Raw genomic sequence first — 21,278 nt, 5'->3', positions numbered from 1 at the left:
AATTCCAAGGATTACATCGGCTTCTCCCATGTCCTTCATTTCAAACTTAGTAGAAAGCAAAGCCTTAGCATCATTCACAACACCAAGATTAGTACCAACAATAAGCATATCATCAACATATAAACAAATTATAACACATGATGATCCAAAGTCCTTAGAATACAAACAAGAATCCGAAGAATTAGCCACATAGCCACAACTCCTAAGAGTACTATCAAACTTTTCAAACCATTGCTTAGGAGCTTGCTTAAGACCATAAAGAGACTTTATAAGCTTACACACTTTGTGTTCTTGTCCCTTCACCACAAAACCCTCCGGTTGAGTCATATAAATTTCTTCATCAAGGTCTCCATTAAGAAAAGCCGTTTTGACATCCATTTGGTGAACCACTAAGTCATTAATTGCCGCAAGGGCTACCAAGGTTCTAATGGTGGCAATCTTAGTCACGGGAGAACAGGTGTCAAAGAAATCTATACCTTCCTTTTGGGTGAAACCTCTAATGACAAGTCTAGCCTTGAATTTTTCTATGGTCCCATCCGGTCTAAGTTTCTTCTTGAAAATCCACTTACAACTTATAGGTTTAGAATCCTTAGGCAAGTCACAAAGATCCCAAGTATGATTGGTCATGATTGAATCAAGTTCACTCTTAATGGTCTCTTTCCAAAAACTAGCATCTATGGACCTCATTGCCTCATAATAAGTCTTAGGGTCTTCTTCTAAAAGAAACAAAGACACAACATGTTCACTTAAAGAATCCACATCAAAGTCTTCTACAACAAAAGAAGTCAAGAAATCTGGTCCAAAGGAAGACTCTACTCTAGGTCTCTTACTTCTCCTAGGTTCAACTTCTACCACTTTGGTAGTGGAAGAGGGGAGACTAGAACTAGACATAAAATCAACAAGGGGCACATTCATACTTGACTTACTAGCATGTATATCAACATTAGAAGACAAGGACTTGTTCATAGGAAAAATATGCTCAAAAAATACCGCATCTCTAGCTTCACAAATTGTTCTATCACTTAATAACATGAACCTATAGGCTGCACTATTATGAGCATATCCAATGAACACACAATCAAAAGTTTTAGACCCGATAGTGGATTTTTTAAAATCCGAAAAAGCCACCTTAGTCAAACACCCCCATACTTTCAAAATTTTAAAATTTGGACTATATCCCTTCCAAAGTTCATAGGGGGTTTTATCCAACTTCTTATGGGGCACTCTATTGAGTACATAACAAGCGGAAAGAACCGCCTCTCCCCACAAGTTATCAGGTAAACCGGAACTAAGAAGCATGACATTCATAGTCTCTTTCAAAGATTTGTTTTTTTCTTTCGACAATACCATTTGATTGGGGTGTGTAAGGTGGACTAGTTTCATGTATGATGCCATTGGCCTCACAAAAATCTTTTAAAGAATCTTTTCCATATTCACCACCTCTATCAGTTCTAACTCTTTTGATTTTAAGGTCCAATTGATTTTCAACTTTGGCTTTATACTTTAAAAATGCACTTTCGGCTTCATCTTTTGTTTTAATCAAATAAACTTTGGTATAACGAGAAAAATCATCAACAAAAATAATATAATAATTTTTACCACCCCTACTAGTGCATTTTTTAACGTCCGCTTAATCCGAATGAATCAATTCAAGTAATGTTGTACTTCTTGAGACCACTTGCTTAAATGGTTTCTTAGTATGTTTGGCCTCAACACAAATTTGGCATTTGTCAAGTTTGTCATCCACTGAAAAATTAATCAAATTCATGTCCTTTAATTTTTTCAAATAAGAAGAATTTAGGTGACCCAAACGATTGTGTCAAACATCCAAAGACTCAACAATATAAGCAAAAGAAGTACTTTCATTCTCATTCATAACATTCAAAACAAACAAGCCATTATTGAGGTAACCTTTCCCAACAAAGTCTCCATTTTTAGTCATTACGATCTTGTCGGCCTCAAAGACAAGTTTTAGGCCGGCTTTGTTGAGAAGGGCTCCCGAAACAAGATTTCTCCTAAGTGAAGGGACATACAACACATTATTTAAAAATAAATTTTTTCTGGAGGTAAGTTTGAGATGGACCTTTCCTTTGCCAAGGACTCCGGCGGTACTACTATTGCCTATGTAGATATGATCACCGTCGGTAACATCTTCAAACTTAGTCATCAAGGCCTTATTAGCACAAAAGTGCCTAGATGCTCCGGTGTCCAAAATCCACTCCACTTTGTTCTCAACCAAGTTGGCTTCCACCACCACCGCCGCAATGATTTCTTCCTTTTCAACAACATTAGCTTGGGAGGTGTGGTCATCTTTCTTTGCTCCATGCCTTCGGTTGCATTGGTATGCTTTGTGTCCAATGATTCCACATACATAGCAAGCACCTTTAGGCTTTTGGATTTTATTGTTTGGAGTGAAGTTGTTTTTGGACTTGTTGTTTCCCTTCTTCTTAGAATTTTTCCTGTTTTTAGACACATTCAAAGAAGACTCAACAAAATTAGCTTTAGAAGAATTAAGGGATAAATTCTCAAACTTATCCTTAAGGCGATTAGCCTCTTCGGTTCTCATGTGACTAATGAGCTCTTGAAGAGTCATATCCTTCTTCTTGTGCTTTAGAGAATTCCGGTAGTCATTCCAAGAGGGAGGGAATTTCTCCAAGAGGACATTAGCTTGAAGAGTCTCACACATCTTCATGCCTTCACCAAGAATTTCGGTCATCATGTTCTCATATTCATGGACTTGAGACATGATAGGCTTATCATCATCCATCTTGAAATTGAGCCATTTTCCCACCACGTACTTCTTTTTCCCGGCATCATCCGCTCCATACTTTTTCTCCAAAGAGTCCCAAATGGCCTTGCTTGACCTGAAATTGACAAACAAATCAAACAAAGTATTGTTCATATGGTTGAGGAGATGACCACGAACAAGCTTGTTGTCCTTTTCCTTTTTCTTTAAAGCTTCCGTGATGGCCGCCGGAATGGGATCTGTTGCGGTTTTAGCAGCTTCTTCCGCCTTCTCCAATATTTCAATGACATCTTCATTCAAGACATAATCTATTTCCACTTGTTCAAAAAAGATTAGTAACTTTTGTGACCACCTCTTATAGTTGTTACTATCAAGAGGTTCCAACTTAGAGAGGTCGGGAAGAGACTTCACCATACTATTAGCAATAGACATAATTTCGTTTTCAAATTGTTGTAAATAAAGAAGTAGTCTATTACAAATAGTATAAAATATTAAGCAAGATCGAAAAATTGATCTCACAAAAATAGGAAGAGTACGGTGTGTCGTGAAACAAATTCACTGACTTGAAAACGAAATTCCGACGCAACCGGGGTGCTCAATTGTATTCGTCGGCACGTTCCCTAAGGTTAACACACCACTTCCACTCAAAGACACTTTTGGGTGGAAGGTTGGAGCCAAGTAACTTATGCCCAATATAGAGTATGTGTTTAGCTTGTGTTTGATATGTATTTGTTTTAAGTGTATGTATCATAACTAAGGCTTCTTCTATTTATAGAAAAACATAGAAGAAGAATCCCATCAAACGTAAAAGGAGATGAATAATCAAATTGATGGTGGTAATTAATCACCATTAACATTCTCATAAAAGGGGAAGGTTATAAGAGTTATACAAGAGTATAACGTTGGTGATTTATCACCTTAAACTTCCACTTGAATGAGGTGTTATGTGAGGATTATTCAAGAAATTAAGAATGAGAAGTAACATCTTAAATTCCCTTTCTTTATTCCAACACTCATTAGCAAACAACTCTGATAATGGCATTTCCTCCTGAACCTACCTCCAGGTCTGCCTCAGTTTCTGAATCCCGAAAATTGATTTCATCTGCTTACTGATTCTTTTTCAAGAGTTTAATGGTATGATAATCTATCCAGTAATACTATTTTTAAGCTCAAATTAAACCTCGTAATATCTAAATTCTCCCAAACAATAAGTGTCTTAATCACTCTCATCTCCAAAGCTTTTATCTTCTACTCCTAAGAGCACACTTTCGTGTATCCTGTTCAATTTCCAACAAGTACTTTTGAATCAAATCCTTTTCTTCGATGAACTTCACACACATTGGATAAGATTCATAAGAATCATAAAATTAGAGGGAATTTGAGGAGGCTTGATATTACATGAGGCAAGAGAATGATGAATCTTGAAGATCAAATAAGGCGATGAAAAAGTGAGTGCTGCATGCACATATAGAGGTGTAAAAAGCACACCTGATCCGACCCGATTCGAAAAATATCCGATTTATTTTATGATTCTTATCTTAATGCAAGGGGTCATTTTTTAAGGACATTTTTATAAAGTATCAAAAAATATATACGGAGTAGCATTTACCGTTGTAGTAAAAGAAGTTTTTTCCCGTAGCGAAATGCAAAAGCGGGAAATCAGAAGGTTTGTATCAGGATCAAGTAAGTCAACTAACATTACTTATTCGAGTTGATATATAAATGGTATTTGATAAACAACAAACTCATTGTTATTCTATCTTATCATCGGATTCAATCGTCATGATCAAGAAACACAACAATAAAAATCAGAGAGTATATTAAATAGATTACTCCCTTCGTCCCTAATTTACACGGGAATTAAGGAGGGAAAAATAAGACAAATAACAACAATTAGATAATGCTATGGGAAGTACAAAGATAGAGTAGTTATTACTCATGACATGTCATCAATCCTTTGCAAAAAAAAAAAAAGGACCAATCACATGCTCCTAATTGAAATTTTTTAACCAATCACATTCATTGTAATTTGGCACAAGGATTATGAGTGAGATTAGGTAAGGATGAGTAAGAAAGCATTAAATATAAAACAGAAAAAGAGAGTTGATTTACTTAAAAAAACTTACCAAAAATAGAAAGGGGAATGTAATTTTGGAATACCAAAAATAGAAAGGAGAAATGTAATTTAGGGACGGAGGGAGTACTATGTAAATTAATTCGATCTAAAGTAACGTAAGACAGCCTGGTATGGTTGTCATATAAGCATCCCTCTCCTACCTAACTCCCACAATTAAGAAAAGTCAACTACCTAATTTGAATTTTTCTTAAACAGAAAATAATATACTTCCTCCGTTTTGGTTTTTTTTAATTGCAACAGTTTGACTTTTATATTATTAATGTGTTTTAATTTGACTAATTTGATAATTTATAGTTATGCAAAAATATAGTCATGTGAGATTTTGTCAGATTTGTTTCGATTTATACTATTTTAATATCAAATATTTATAATTTTTACATATTAATAGTTAAAGATATTAACGATTGAAATCATACATCGATGATCTTGAGAAACAAAGTGTGCAACGACTATAAAGAAATAAAGAAAATATATGTTTCAGACCTTCGTATTTTTAGAGCAAAAATAAAATATATAGATAAATAAGCCAATGATAAACGGATGACTTTTGAGTGGCCATAATAAAATTGTGGCATTGTATTAGATCAAATCACAACCATTTATTTTTTGACTAATGTGAATCGGTGATGAAATTGACTATTGATTTTATTTTTGAAAATGGACTAAAAAAGAATAAAAAAAAAATTTACATGTTCTATCTCACTATCATTCGGTTTCCAATTTTTCACATATTAGTTTTTTTTTTTCTTTCCCAATTCAATGTGTTCACTGTAGGAACTCATAAATTTGTATGATTGATTCAATTGTTCACTGTAGAAACATTGTAACATCAACCTTTGAGGTTTTGATTGCATGGGCATTCTTTTGCTTTGCCTTCTGCCCGATCGTCATCTGTTAATTTTCCATCGAAGTGGAATATTGTTGTCTTTTCACTTGGATTTACTTTTTCAGTTTTTCTCAGTGTCGTGATTTCATTCTTCTTAATTCTATATTTGTGTGTTGTTTACATTTTATTTTTGGGAAATCTATGCTTATCTAATTTAATTAAAGTTAATGAGGATTGGATTGAAGACTTAAAATTGAAAACCGAATTATAGTGGGATAGAATATGGGAGATTTTTAATTTTTTTAAATCAACAGTTCACATTAGTGAAAAGAAATAAACGGTTGTGATTTATTGTGGCCATTTGAAAACTGTCCATGATAAACATACAAATGGTAAAAGAAAATATGAGTGTTGCAGGCCTTCATATTTTTGTAGTAAAAAAAAAATTAACCAATGATCTAACATCAAATTGTTTATATAAAATAATGTATGTACGTTTCAGTCTTTTCATATTTTTATAGCAAAAAATACGTTTCATACATATAAGTACAAATTGTCATGAGAAAAGCCCACTAAATATTAGTGAATTCGAATCATTTTAATCTGACGCATTTTTATAACAAAGACGTGCTTAGAATATAAATTGTGTCACTAATTGTATGACAAATAAACAAAGACGTGCTTAGTATATAAATTGTATCACTACTTGTACGACAAATTTAACTTGCATTTTTCAAACTCTAATTATGAAATTGAGTAAAATCTCTCCTCAATTATGTTTGATTGTGTTAACATGTATGTTCGTGTTACTACAAATTTTGCTGCAACATTCTTTTATTGTAGCATTGGATTATACCAGAGATGATTTTCCCTCTAGTTTTATTGTTGGATCTGGCACCTCTTCCCACCAAGTAAGATGTTATTTCTCTTTCATTTACAATATGATTATTTGTCTGTTTGGGTTGAGTCGTTTGGGTCGTCATAAAATATGATACATGAGTCAAACCGGGTCAATTTCGAGTCATTTGGATCAGGTCGGTTCATGTTCTCTTAGTAATTCGGATTTGAATTCAGGATTGGCCGTTTGGTCAAATTATCGAGTTGGGTTAGGAATTGATAGGTCTACGTACAAGTCTAGTGTTTTCTTACTTTGTATTGCTTGTGTACGTAGGTAGAGGGTGCAGCTTTCGAGGATGGAAAGTCTCCAAGTATAATGGATACCTATATCCAAAATGGTAATTTTAATTTCGGTATACATCAATACATGTATGCTAGACAAGAGAGTCCCCAAACAGATTTTTTTGTATGTTGCATTATACATTTACCAACAAAGTGGTTGTTCACTTGACATGATAAGTTTCTTACCTGAGTTTAGGGATGTCAGTGGAGCGGGTCAAATAAGAGACCCGCCCCTGGGGATGGGCGGGGATGGGCCCCGATTTGGTGGGTGGTGGGGCGGGGATGGGGATTGTTAGAGCAAATGGTTGATAATTGAAGTAATTAGCAAGAACAATTAAGAAATTTGGTAGTAAAAGAGACAAGAAATTGGAAGGTGGGAAAATCCTTCAAGCAATTACTTGAAGACTATAAAACCCACCCAAGAACAAGAAGAATGTTTGTATTGATTATAATTAGTTTTTACAAGAGTAATCTTTACTAATTTTCACTCTAAAGCACAAGGGTTTCAAGAACAAGAACCCTATCTCTAACTGTGTTTAACTAAATTTGGGGATAATGAACAAAATAACCCTCAATGGGTATTTGTACCCCCGACGGATTTGGACAGGGCATCAGGTAGGCACGGACGTGCTATCCCAAATAAGTCATTCCAGTAGCTACTGCTCGTCTAGAACTGCAGTTGCACGGACGTGCATCCCCTGTTCGGTCAGCACAGATAGCTCTTAGTAAAACAGCTATAACTTCCTCGTTTCTCATCGGAATTAAGCTTATGACCTATCGTTGGAAAGCTCTTGAAACAAGATTTCACCTCCAACTTGAATCACCTCAAAACTTTAAGTAGTTTGAGTGATATGTCCAGTTGAAGTTGACCCATCCAATGCTTCCTTGTTTAACACAAGTAATTCATCCCCTTAGCTTATATGCCAAGCCAAAATCTAATGCAAACCAAAATCTGATGTACCTTGGATATAGCGAATAATGCGTTTTAACAAATGCTCTACACGAGGTGCGTGCATAAATAAACAGACCTGTTGCACTGCATATGATATATCTGGTCGAGTGAAAGTCAAATATTGCAATGCACCACATAGACGACGGTAAGAAGTGGGATCGTCATATGGAGAATCCGAATTGGAACTTAACTTCCCTTTGGAATCTACCGGAGTAGTATTGCAATTAGCCATGCCTGATTTTTCAATAATTTCCTGAGCATATTTCTTTTGAGACAAAAGTAAACCATTTTTATTCCTGGATACAGCAATATCCAAAAAATAGCTCAAACTACCTAAGTCTTTTAAAGCAAATTCAGAGCTAAGTAGAGAGATAACATGACGGAAGAGAGACTCTGAAGAAGCTGTAAGAACAATATCATCAACATATAGAAGAATGTAAGCAGTAGAGTTACCATGGCGAAGAATGAACAAGGAATTATCCGATTTGCTATGAACAAATCCAATAGTAGCCACAAAATCTGCAAAACGCTGATACCAAACCCAGGGTCCCTGTTTCAGACCATATAAGGACTTTCGGAGAAGACACACATGATCAGGACGAGCCGGATCTTTGAACCATGTAAACAATCTCATTCAAGTTACCATGTAAGAAAGCATTCTTCACATCCATTTGATGTATAGGCCAAGACTTAGACAAAGCAATGCTAAGAACCACCCAAATAGTAGCCGGTTTAAAAACCGGACTAAAAGTTTCATCACAGTCAATCCCTTCTCGCTGTGTTTTACCATCACCAACCAAACGAGCCTTATGTCTCTCAAAGGAGCCATCAGATTTCGTTTTATGCCGAAAAATCCACAACGAGTGAATAATATTCACATTATTCGGTCGGGGAACTAATTCCCAAGTACCATTATCAATAAGAGCATCATATTCTTCCTACATAGCAATTTTCCAATTATGGTCACGAAAGGCATGGACCGGGTTCTTTGGAATGGGTGAGATGGAGGTAGTAGTATGGTTACGGTACTTTGGATTTGGTTTGAAGATCCCATGGCTGCTATGAGTGGCCATGGGATGAGGTGGTGGTACGAAGGAAGGAGGGGGATGAGAGTGACCTGTAGCAGAAGAATATGGTTGCTCGGCCTCACTCCCGCACCATTGTCTGCTTGTAACTCGGCGGGGAGAGCAGGAGGTGGCATAATGTTACGCTGCTGAACAATGGGGGTAGGGCCGCACATTTGCGAGGGAGAGCAGCGAGGTGGGGGCTGCTGCACAGAAGTGCATGGCGTGGAGAGTTGCTGCTAATGCGTGGGAGAGCATGGCTGCAAGGGAGAAGAAGGAGGGGAGTGGTGCTGCTGCCCTGCTACTGTGCTGGCCCCATTGCTCGCTGGTGAGGTAGCATGGGGAGTAGAAGGAGTAGCACCACTCACAGAAGGTGGGAGCAATGAGGTCCGCGACCTGCCCGAGGTGGGAGAGCTACTGCCACAGGCGGGTTGCGGAACCTGCTGTGTGCGAGTGGGAGAAGGAAAATGCAAGGCATTTTCGTTAGACTCAAGTGTATGACGCAACATGGGATTTTCTAAGAGACTCGAAGATTCACCCAAAAAATCATATGTGTGAGGAAGTGGAGTGTGCACTTTGGAGAAAGGAAAAACCGTCTCATCAAACCAAACATGCCTTGCAATTATAATTTTTCGACTCGATATATCAAAACATTTATAGCCCCATGATTAGAAGGATACCCAAGGAAGACACATGGTGTAGAACGTGCTTGAAGTTTGTGAACCTTAGATGAAGAAAGAAGGGGAAAGCACAAACAACCAAAAACACGAAGATGCGAATAATCGGGATGTTTTTGATACAAAATTTGAGTAGGTGACTTATAGTCAAGAAGCTTTGTTGGTAAAATGTTGTAAAGATAGGTAGCCATTTCAAGTGCATGATGCCAAAAAGATGGTGGCATAGAGGCATGACAAAGAAGAGTCCGAATGATGTTATTAATTGTCTTAATTTTCCGTTCAGATTTGCCATTTTGAGCGGAAGTATATGGATAAGAAAGACGGAAAGCCATCCCATATTAGTGACCAAACTTGCGAAAGGGGTCGTTATCAAACTCACGACCATTGTCACATTGGAATGCTTTCACCTCCCTCTCAAATTGAGTACGAATATAAGTTCTAATCCGAAGAAACAAGTTGTAAACTTGTGACTTAGAAGCTATCAGAAATGTCCACAGAAAATTTGTGTAATCATCAAAAGAACATAATATTTGTGCCCTTGAGATCTTGACACAGGAGAAGTCCATAAAGCACTATGAATGATATCAAATGGCATAGTAGTATGAGATTGAGAATTGTAAAAGGCATTTTTATTAATTTTCCCAACGGGCATTTTTAATATCCTTATTACATTCAATGAGATTGCTACTACGCAAAGAACTAAGAATTGCATTTCCCGGATGACCTAAATGGGAATGCCACACACTAGGAGAAGTAACTGCAAAAGCTAACGGAATAGAAGTTGAAAGACTTGGCGATCCGTGAAGAAAGGATAAAGATCGCCACTGCTATTACACCTCAATATTTTGCTCCCCGTCTGCAAATGCTTCGCAGAAAACCCAAACGGATCAAACTCAATAGACACATTATTATCAATGGTGGATTTTCTAACAGAAATGAAGTTTTTGACAAGTTTTGGGACATGAAGGACATTTTTGAGTTGAAGTGTGTTTTGGTGGAGAGATTTGTGACCATAACCTTTAATTGGAACTTTGCTACCATCACCAACAATAATTGCACTATTATGATTATTACTCAAATGAAATACGATAAGTTACCTTGAGAGTTTGTCATGTGAGATGTCACATTGGTATCCATGTAGTAGTTAGGGTCGGCTAAGGACATGGTGTGCAGAGCTTGCTCAATATTAGTCGGCATATAACCCGGAGTAGGAGAAGACATGTAGTATGCTTGTGGAGATCGAGAACCGAGAATGGCTTGCTGCATTTGAGGCTGATTGGGCCTAGCACCCCATGAAGGTGGGCCTTGAGGCTGAGAGGGATAGGGACATGGAGGAGTAGCCCACGGCCCTTGTGGCCAATACGGCCAAGGAGGGGGAAACATCCACCCTGCTCTTTGCTGGGATGCCGCATCACCCCACTGCTGGCCCTGCGGCTGGGGTTGCTGCTGGTTGTTCCTACCACCAATTCCGATCCGACCGGCTTCCCTTTCCCTTTCCCTTTATTTTTTTGGCTGTTTGTGCGCGAATTCCCACCCCGATCAGAAGGTGGAGGGCTCTAGCAGATTGTGACACCACAGGAGAAGCGTGAGAGAGGTGAGCTTCCTCGGTGGTGCCAGAAACAGGGTCAGCCGCATTACTCTGCTCTTTCAACTCGAGCATAGACCATAATGCATCAAAAGAAGGTAAGGGTTTGAGTTGCCGCACAGAGGTTCGAAAAGGCTTGTATTCCTCCGTATGCCCTTTCAATAATTGCAGCGCCATCCTATTATCCAAGAATTTATCTCCGACATTCCTCAAACTGTCAGCTAGGGTTTTAGGGTGAGAACAATAGGGTTTAACACCCTCAAAATGCTCGAGTTTGGTGTTGGTAAATTGCGCATCAAGATGTAAAGCTCGGGCTGACTTGTTATTGCAAAAAAAATTCTCTAGTTGCTTCCACGCATTGATAGCCTTGTCATTGGGATCAATAATGGAATTGAGAAAGTCATTGGAAATAGTACCGTAAATCCATTGACGAACAATGTCATCAAGTCTTTGCCATAAAGCTTTGTCAGAAGGTTCTTCGGCAACCTTTTGTTTCTCATCAACAGTGGGTGGAATAATATGGTCGATGACCAAATTCGCGCGGCAATGGAGTTGGAAAAAAGTGCACCAACTGTTGTATTGAGTACCAGTATAGTCAAGAACAATGGGTATACACGCCTTGATGTTAGGGACGACGGTAGCCGAATGAAGCTTCTGATTTTCAGCCATGGAGGATAGCCGAAATTGAGAAAATAGAAAAAGAAGGAAGGAGAAGATGAGATTTGCGGAATTGAAGGAGTTAGGATCGAGAGAAAACCTAGACTCGTGATACCATGAGAGAATATGAGAATTGAATATTGCCGTGCCTTTCTCATTGATTAAACATTAGTATATATATAAGATCATACTAGAGTTAGGGCTAGGGATACATTAGTAAATTACAACTAATAATATACACTAGATTATTTACATAATCTAGCACATAAGAAATTAATGCAGTTTGCTTATACAATCCTCAATGTAATTGCTAAGGAAAACTTGATTCTATTGATAAACTTATACATCAATCACTAATTACTTGATTAGTTTGCTTTTTAATTTGTTTTAATTAACCTTCTTTTTTTAATTTTTTTTATTTTTTTGAGGAAATTTAATTTTTTTTATCACTTTAATGGGTTTTTTTTTTTTTTTTTTTTTTTTTGTTTTGTTTTGTTTTTTTTTTTTTTTTTTTAATGGCTTGTAAATTGTAGTATATTTAGGTATGAACAAATTAATTAGATATATCGCTTATTGTCAATAATTATTCTTGCAGGAAGATGTCAAGTTGATGGTAGATACGGGGTTAGATGCTTATAGATTCTCCATCTCTTGGTCTAGATTAATCCCAAGTACCATTTCCTATTTCTTTCTTGGTTTGTTTTTAAGTTGTTTTCACTTTCATTTTTAATCTTCCTTAAACTTCTATCTACTTTTATTTTATTCCTGACTTGATAAATGTATTTTCCTTCTTCACCTTCTCTTGCCCCAACAAATTCATGCATTTTGGTCCTATGTAAAAAAAAAAAAAAATGAAGACAAAACCCTACTATTATTGGATGTGTTTATACATAGTGGTTAATTGAAGTATGACTATGACAGTATTTTAATGATAATATAATCGAGTTATTTTTTCACATTATAATATGGATATAATTAGTCTATTATATCTACAACGCAAATATAGTTTTTGAAAATTATTACTCAATATAAAAAAAATAAAGAAATATTTTTTTTGAGACATTATAAAATAAAATTAAAATAAATGAAACTAAAATTTGGATAAATTTAAAAATGTTGATGATATTATTTTATAGGAAAATTTGACAATTACCACTTACAATTGTTGCTATTTTAGCAATTACTACCTACAATTTTTTTTTTTTAATTTTACCACCTACTATTTTTCAAAACATCAAAACTTTCCATCTACTTGGCTCTCAACTCAAATGTGACGTCATGTGGGGCCCACTAACTACCTTCCCACCCTTTTTTCCTCCCTTTCTTTCTCACTCGATTTCTCATTCCCATGTATTGTACTTCTCTCAAAATTGGGGAAAAACTTCAATTCGTAAAATAATTAACATGAATATGTAATTTAATTAATTTTGAAAGGAATACACTATAGGGGAATGAGAATTTGAGAGAGAAAGAAAGAAAAGGAGGAACATAGGGTGAGAAGGCAGTTAGTGGGCCCCACATGACATCGCACTTCTGTTCAGAGCTAAGTAGGTGGGAAGTTTTGATGTTTTAAAAAATAGAAGTTAGTGAAATTCAAAAAAAAAAAAAAAAAAAAAAAAAAAAAAAAAAAAAAAAAAAAAAAAAAAAACTGTAAGTGGTAATTGCTAAAACAACAACAATTGTAGGTGGTAATTATCAAAATTTCCTTATTTATATCAAAAATAAAGAAATATACTCCGTTATAACTTTCACATGTACTCTCCATATTTCTTTGGTAATAAGTGCTGTCATTAGAAGTGTAAAGTGGGTGTCCATTAATATATTTAATTTGCTCATGTATTTGAATATTTTTCCTACCTTTTGCAGATGGAACTGGATATGTCAATCCAAAAGGTGTAAAATATTACAACAATCTCATCAATAATTAAATTGACATCAATTATCATGTTCCTTACTTAGGAATTCAGCCCCATGTAACATTGTTACATAATGATCATCCACAGTATCTTCAAGACGCATATGGGGGATGGATGAATAAGCAAATGATGTACGTAAAACTTGTTAATCTCATGCCTTCTTTGTCATTCAATACATGATTCTTATTAGGAAATTTTGTGAAAAACTACCTATTATAATCCAGAATTTGTGAGAAACTACCTATTAAAAAAAATGTTGTAATTAACTACCTAATTTTTGAAAAATATTGTAATTTACTACTTTACACGCCGGATTAGGAAGGAGTTTGACCAAAATTCTCCGGCATTGACTTAGTCACGTGACCATCACATGACACTTAATGACCCTTTTCTTTCCCAAAGTTTCTCACAATTTTCCCACGAGATGGTCACTAAGTGTCACGTGACCAAGTCAACGTCGGAAAATTTTGGTCAAACTTCATAATCCGGCGTAAGGTAGTAAATTACAACATTTTTCAAAAGTTAGGTAGTCAATTACAACATTTTTTTTAATAAGTAGTTTCTCGCAGATTCTGGACTATAATAGGTAGTTTTTCACAAAATTTCCTTCTTATTATTCGATCTCACTGATTTACAGTGAAGACTTCACATACTTCGCAAATATATATGCTTCCAAGAATTCGGGGATCGAGTTTTACATTGGATAACAATCAATGAGCCGAATTGTTGTGCTTCATTCTTTTCCTCATCGCCTTTTATTGAAGCTCACAACTTTATACTGGGGCATGCATCAGTGGTAAATCTATATATAAAAAAAGTATGAGGTATGTAAAGTAATATGAAGTATTTTTTTTTTTTTTTTTTTTTTTTGGGTTGTTGTTGTTGTTGCTGTTGTTGTTATATTAACTATGAAAATAAAAATGTTTACAAAAACAAATGGTTTGATTCATAGGTGAGACAACATGGAACTATCGGTTTGACTATTTGTACAAGCTGGTATATTCCTCTGAGAAACTCTAAAGAAGATTTGCTTGCAATTGAAAGAGTTAATCAATTCGCTTCTGGATGGTAAGTGTTCAATCAATTAGTTAACCGGGAAATTTTCATTCGGACGTTAATTATATGCAAATTCTATGGTAAACATCCTTAAAATGATTACTATTATACTAATTTATTATTGATTGATTTTAGATTTAGTTTTTATGTCAAAATTAATTATAATGTTGATTCATATTTTTATTTTTATTTTATTTTTATAATTAATTTATGAATTATTTTTCAATTTCAATACTAATAAAAATAGAATTTTGAAAATTATTTAGGATCATTTTTTTTTTAAAAAAAAATTCAAAATTATTTCAAAATTATTCAATAAATTTCAAAATTTTGATCAATGTTTTTTTAATCATTTTTGACATTAAGTAATAGAGCAAACTCAGCTAATAAAAAATTAACATAATGGTAGTCATTACCGTTGTATAGTAGCTTATACATATGGTTTAAAAATTAAATTGAAAGTCCTACAAAAATCTTGAAATTTGAATTTAATTATGTATACATTCAGCGTTTTCTTTTATTTGCAGCCACTACTACAAAATTGGGCTTAAGTAACACTCATTGGTAACACTTTAAAAATATCATGATTGTTTAATTTTTACGTAACACTTTAGTAACATTATGGAATTAAGTAACATTTTTTGTAACATTTTAATATTACGTAACACTTTGTTGTAACACTTTTATATTAGGTATCACTTGATTGTACCACTTTTTTATTATCAAATATTTTTAATTAAAATTGACCCTTTTAAGAAAAATAATCCTTTTTTTTTTTAATTATCAAATAATTTTGTTAAAATAGACCCTTACAATCACAACCTCACAACTTTTTTCAACCCCTGTATTTCTCCATCCCAATCTTTTTTTTCTCAAAGATGAAAGTGTATCCGTAGAAGATCACATCCACAATTAAAAAAAAATATGGCAGAAGATCACGAACTAGATGAAAGATAAGCCGGAATAGTGGTGGTGTTCAATACTCCGATTTTGAGCTCAATTTCACCTATCAAACCCTAACTTATCTCCTGAAACTAAAACACTCTCAGGTTTTTCTTCTTTCCCGTTTCCATTTCATGTCTAATTGCCATAATTTTGATTATAATAGTTGAATTTTTGAAGTTAGGGTTTCAAACTCAACAAACTATTCGTATAGATAACGCAAGTGTGAAAATAGAGAAAATGGCAGGGAGCATAAATTTACACTCACGGCTACTCTCCACCCTTCGCAACACCCTCTTTCACTCTTGTCTAGGTCCCTCTTTCTCTCTCTCTTACACTTAGTCTTTTGCTTTTATTGTTTATTGCTCAACTAAATTACTAATTCACCATTTTAATTTGATTTCTTTTACGGTTCGTGCTTAATTGTTGATTGGATTAGTTTAATCTATAACATTCTCTTTCTTAAAAAAAAAAAAATCTATAGTATTCTCTATGTATATTGCAAAAATATGATTGCTAAATTAATGTGATTGTAAATGGGACTTGAAGCCTATTAGTTTTAATTTAATGGAGTTGTAGGTAGTTATAATCTGAAATCGTATTTTGTTAGAATGTTAGTTATGTATACAAATATTGAAGTTGAATTGGTTATTGGATGAACTGCCAAGCGTAGATTGTAGAGTATATCTTGAGATGTGGCAATTTGTGAATTTGGGGGTATGGTCTTAGGTTTGAGGAGTTTGACCATAGGTTTTAGGAGTTTGAAGAGTAAATCCCACTGCTTTCACAACTTTTTCTTATGGCTCCTTCCTCACATTAGTCTATTAAAGAGAACAAAATCTTATGGCGAATGGACATTAAGAGCTCAACTTCACTTAACTTGAAAAATTCGTCGTAAATATTTATATGATTCAAGACAAAAATTAGCTTTGATAGTGCAATTTTATCATAATTAACCTTAGTACTATATTGTTCAGAAGCATTAATTAAAGGAGAGAGCATCTTAATAGCAACTTCCACCCCATCTTTCAAGCAACCATAGTAAACAACTGCAAATCCACCTATTCCTAGTTCTCTCTAGAAGCCTTTTGTCAGGTTTGTTATCTCAGAATAAGTAAATCATGTTATTCCACCCTTTTTGTATGTTAGTTATAGCTAGAGGTTTTTAAGCTTCTATTATTGATGGTTCTGCATGAAGTTGATCTAGCTATTATCTTCTTGAGCACAATGTTGTGGCTAACTAAATAATGAGAGAAAGATCAAAATTAGAATATAAAAAGTTTCATACTTTGCTTCTTTCTTTCTTGTGGACCAACAATGAAAGAAAACCAGCTGTAAGTAGGACAAAGAGAGCGACATAGGCTGCTACCGGTGCAATGAAGGCTTTCATTTTCTTCTGTGAAGTACATAATTTGCATAAACTGAATCCAAAGTAGCATTAGAAGGTGAGGCAAAGCAAGCTACTGATTTGTTCACAAAGCTGTCCCTGTTTCGCCTTCTGTCGATCCTATCACTGCAGCATCTTACATGATCGAGGGATTGACAACTCTATATTAAGACTGTAGTAGTTTCAAGGTACACTGTATTCTTCTCTCCGTGGTTATTGATTATAGTCCTGTTAAATTGTAATTTTACCATCTCTAAATGAACTTCAGACTAGGACTTGGTTCTCATACTCTTTCTTATTTCTATTGTGTATTTATAAATGAAGTTCTGCTTGCCCGTGACAATGACCTAGTTTTATATGTCTATTGCTATTCAATATTTATTCTGCTAACATTCATCAGTACACCACACATGTAAGTTATCGTTGGCAAATGCAATGCTTTGAATTCTCTTTATACTTGTTTATAAGTCATAAGTAGCTTGCAGGTGAAAACTTATACCTCAAGAATTAATCATGAAGTCTACACCTCTAGTGAACCTGTGTAGAAAGTATCATCTCAATGTGTTTCTATTGAAGGAACAAATAGTAACACAAGTATATTTTTAAGAAGAGATTTTTTTTTTTCCTTTTTTTGTGCATTATTCAGATCTAAATTTGAGAATAATCAGAAAGGGTTGTTACAACTTATAAGTTGTAATATTGTCTATTCTTCCAACTTATAAGTTGTAATATTAAGATGTTTCCTTATCGATTACTTCTTTAGCAAGTATATGTCCTTAGGTTTTGATGAGTGCTTGATGCTACTGCTGTTGTTGCTGTTCCGCTTATGTGCTACTACTGTTCCGCTTATGTGCTACTACTGTTCCACATATGTGCTGCTGTTGTTCTACTTCTGCTGCCGTTCTACTTATGTGCTGCTGCTGCTGTTCTGCTCATGTGCAGTTGTTGCTGTTCTATTACTGAGCTGCTGCTGTTTAGTTTCCGAGCCGTTGTTGTTCAGAGATGCTGATGTTCTGTTTCCGAGTCGTTGTTGTTCAGTTTCCGAGATGCTGTTGTTCTGTTTACGAGCTGCTGTTGTTCATTTTCCGAGCTGCTGTTGTTCTGTTTCCAAGCTGCATATTGTAATCTTTGTTTTTTTTAATGAAATTCTACTATTACAAGCATTAATTAATAAATATATCTAAGTTTATATATATATAATGGTTCGTTTATCAATTTTACTTTTTGTTGGGCTTAAAAGGAACCGGTTCAAGGGAAAATCGGTGCGCTTAATTTATGTTAAGTGCACTGGTTTGGCCCTTGAACCGGTGCCCTAAGTCGGTTTTAAACTAGTGTCGATTAATAATAATTATAATAATAATAATAATAGTAATAATAATAATAATAATAATAACAATCATTGAATAGAGATACATAATAATAATAATAATAATAATAATAATAATAATAATAATAATCATTGAATAGTGATACATAATAATAATAATAATAATAATAATAATAATAATAATAATAATAATAATAATAATAATAATAATAATAATAATAATAAATGTTACCAATTAATTAATAAGGTGCTACATTAGTTTGCAAAAAGTGATACATAATATTGAATATAGTGATACTATAAGTCAAATGATGATTGAAAAATGTTACCTAATAATCAACGAGGTGATAAATTAGTTCATAAAAGTGATACACAATGTCGGATAAAGTGTTACTATATGATTGAAAAATGATACTAAAGATAAGTAAGTGTTACCTAGGAAATAAAAAGTAACACTTTAAAAGTGATAACTATAATATAAAAAAGTGTTACATAAGAGAGTTTACAATAACACTTTAAAAAGTGTTACTATACTTTATCGTAAGTGTTACATAAGACCTTAGGTAATATGGGCGGAGGTATCACCCACTAAAGTGTTACCTATTGTATATAATATCACTTTTACTACTTTATGTAACACTTTGTGGGTGTTACTTAAGGTTAGTTTTGCACTAGTGAGCACATATAACTTTTAGGCACGTAGTTTTACGAGGTGATTAGTAAAGATAAACGAATTATTTAATTAAAATAATTTTAACACCACGATTAGGGAAGGGTTAGGTACTATTATCCATTCCCCTAAAAAAAAGGTACTATTATCCATAAAAAAATTGAATTAATTTATACGTTTATATTGTATAATCTCGATCTCATTTTACGTGTCACAAGGTTATGTTGAAAGTAATTAAAACAGGAGGAAGTATTTGACAAAACCCTTTTTTTTTTTTTTTTAGCAATTGTTGTACCCCAACTTATGCAAGTGTTAGGTTACTTTTTTTTTTTCGAAAGAAACTGCTCAAAGAGCAGGATTAGCAAATATTAACCAAGATCAAGATCAGCCAAGACAATTAAGCCTTGGGGAAAGGAAGAAACAAATACCTGTTCCACATTGTTCTCAAGACTAATCCTAGCAGCCATATGGGCAACACAATTACCCCCCCCCCCTTTTAATATGATTACAAGAAAATGAAAGGAAGTTCGAGCTCAGAGCAATAATGTCATCAAAGATCAGGTCCACCGGAGCTCTGCCACCCCTTAGCTTGCACACAACATTCACCACCACAGAAGAGTCACATTCGAGTTCCACCCTTTGCACATTTAAGTCCCTAGCCAGAGATAAACCCATTCTAGGTGCCAAGGCCTCAACCATCACCACGCTGACCATAGCACCTAAACGTCGCACCATAACAGCACAAACTCTGCCCTGGTCATCTCTAATCATAGCCCCTAAACCAACTCCCCACCCTTCTCTCATAGCAGCATCAACATTGACCCGCAAACACCCAGCTGCAGGAACACACCATGAACTTCTGGAGACACTAGCAGCCTGTCTGACAGAGCTAGAAACCGCACCCATATAACCAGCGTAATCACTAACCAGCTTAACAAAACCAAGCACTCCAATATCTCTGTTACTCCAAGGCTCCTTGAAAATTACAGAGTTCTTATACGCCCACGCAGCCCAAGCAAGGGACACAAACAGAAGAAAATCCGCTTTGCTGGCCTTGGAATGGAACCACAGCAGCCGTTCCATGAAAGAAGAAGAGGGAGCATCAGCTAGAAGATTTGCAAGAGGAGACATACTCTAAATGCTCGCAACATTTGAGCAATAAAAAATCGCATGAAGAATGCTCTCCACCTCACTTCCACAAATTTTACACATCCCATCCTCTCTTATGTGTCTTTGATACAACCTCCCAAACGTTGCTAAAGAACCAGTACACGCACGCCAAATAAAATTGTGTAACTTCGGAGGACCATCAATATTCCAGATTTTTTTCTAAGCCAGAGCAGCAGTACTGCCAAAGTGCGTCTCCCACCACTGATATGGCTAAGTCTCCCAGTCAAATAACCAGATTTCGTGGTATAAATACCATCATCAGTTGCTGCCCAGAACATGATATCAGTAGAGTTCTGAAAACTCAGGGGCAGACTTTGAGCAAGGGCAGCATCATCAGGAGAAAGGTGCTGGTTCAGGCATCAATATTCCAGGTTCGGGTCTCAGCATCAATAAGACCCGCCACTCGTAACTCAGCAGGGCTTTCAACATTCGGAGTTGGAACACGGCTAACACCCTCACTTGGCAACCACGCATCATCCCAAACGTTGATGTTTCTTCCATCACCCACCCTCCATTTTAACCCATCAAGTAAAAGAGCCTTAGAGCCCCAAATGCTTTGCCACACAAAGCTAGGATCATGACCACGATTAGCCGACAGAAAATCACTATTTTTAAAATATCTGGCCTTTAATACATGATGCACGAGGGAAGTGGGATTACACATTAGCCTCCACCCTTGCTTGGCTAATAAAGCTTGATTAAAAGTGCTTAAATCACAAAAACCCATCCCACCCAACGCCTTAGGGAGACATAATTTCTCCCAACTAATCCAATGAAGCTTTCTCTCTGTCCCCGTAGCACCCCACCAAAAATGAGCCACCATTCTATTAATGTCCTCAATAATGCGTTTCGGAATACGAAAAAGACCCATCATATAAGTTGGAATTGCTTGTGCCACCGCCTTAATAAGCACCTCTTTTCCGGCTTGCATTTTTTTCCACACTCGCTCTTTAAGGCACGAGAACACTGCCCTTTTTGATCTTCCAA

General features: G+C 35.4%; 1 long non-coding RNA gene and 1 pseudogene across 1 annotated transcript; both read left to right on the top strand.

Moving 5' to 3' along the window:
- Positions 1-4,389: 4,389 nt before the first annotated feature.
- On the top strand, positions 4,390-14,811 carry LOC145578172 (cyanidin 3-O-glucoside 7-O-glucosyltransferase (acyl-glucose)-like; annotated as a pseudogene).
- An 840-nt stretch (positions 14,812-15,651) lies between these two features.
- Positions 15,652-18,278, top strand: LOC145579346 (uncharacterized). Its single transcript, XR_014099134.1, has 3 exons — positions 15,652-15,844; positions 17,062-17,312; positions 18,067-18,278. It is a non-coding gene; the product is annotated as an uncharacterized LOC145579346 (long non-coding RNA).
- Positions 18,279-21,278: the final 3,000 nt, after the last annotated feature.

This window comes from Chenopodium album, chromosome 14 (assembly GCF_948465745.1).
Source record: "Chenopodium album chromosome 14, dcCheAlbu1.1, whole genome shotgun sequence".
Taxonomy (NCBI): Eukaryota; Viridiplantae; Streptophyta; class Magnoliopsida; order Caryophyllales; family Amaranthaceae; genus Chenopodium; species Chenopodium album.
Note: the sequence above shows the minus strand (reverse complement) of the source record. Positions and strands in the feature narration are given on the sequence as shown.